Raw genomic sequence first — 1287 nt, forward strand, 5'->3', positions numbered from 1 at the left:
TACCTTCAGAGCTCCCAGGGACTAAACCACCAACCAAAGAGTACACATGGTGGGACTCATGGCTCCAGGTACATATGTATAGCAGAGGATGACCAAGTCGGTCATCAATGGGAGGAGAGGCCTTTGGCCCTGTGAAGGTTCTATGCCTCAGTGTAGGGGAATGCCTGGATGTGGTGGGTTGGTGAGTAGAAGGAGGGAACAGAGTGTTTTGTTTTGGTTTGGTTTTGGTTTTGGTTTTTATTTTTATTTTATTTTATATATATATATTTTTTTTTTTGGAGGGGAAACTGGGAAAGGAAGTATCATATGAAACGTAAATAAAGAAAATATCTAATAAAAAAGATAAAAAATAAAGATAGGGTTCAGTTATACAGCCTAGGCTGTCCTCAAACTTATGATCTTCATTCCTCATTCCCCAAGTGCTGGGTTATGGGTATGTGCCACCAAGCTTGGGTGCGTAACTTGGTATTTCATAAAGAGCACCTATTCTGGCTTCTCTGTATGCAGAATCTTATTTTCTTTTTTTTTTAAAGATTTATTTATTTATTTTATGTATATGAATACACTGTAGCTGTAGAGATGATTGTGAACCACCATGTGGTTGCTGGGATTTGAACTCAGGACTTTCTGTAGAGCAGTCAGTGCTCTTAACCACTGAGCCATCTCTCCAGCAGAATCTTATTTTCTAACTGCTTCCATTTGTGTCATGTATAAGAATTCTTTTTCTTTTGTGTTCCAAAGCATTTCTGTGGTGTCATCTTGAAAGAGCTAGAAATTTTACCTCCTTCATTAAACTCTACTGACCTGAGTTTCATGGAAGTGACAGTTCCCTGAGTCATAGATCATGTAAACAGTTCTCTCTGTCAGTTTATGTAGATGTTTAGTGTTTTATGCTGCTGTCTTGGTATCTTTGTGATATGGTTATCTTTGTTGTTGCTTTTTAAGATTTTTACAAAATAGAGAAGTGCTTTCTGACTTACTGGATATTCAATTATTACAAGTCAGTATTTAATACATTGTTCTTAGATGGTAATATTGTTGGAGAAATGTATACAAATCACTTCTATGAAAATATATAACTCATGCTGCTTATTGAACATGCTTATAGGCATCAGAGATGATACTTGGATACTCAAACTTTTACATTATTGGCCATACAATATTTACTCATAATGTTTTAGATTTATTTTACTTTTCTATAAATTAGTCAGATGATACAAAGACTTGAATTTATTTATTTTTTGCATTAAATAAATATAAATTTTATTAAAACACCTACATGGTATT

The sequence above is a fragment of the Mastomys coucha genome, chromosome X, assembly GCF_008632895.1.
Source record: "Mastomys coucha isolate ucsf_1 chromosome X, UCSF_Mcou_1, whole genome shotgun sequence".
NCBI lineage: Eukaryota > Metazoa > Chordata > Mammalia > Rodentia > Muridae > Mastomys > Mastomys coucha.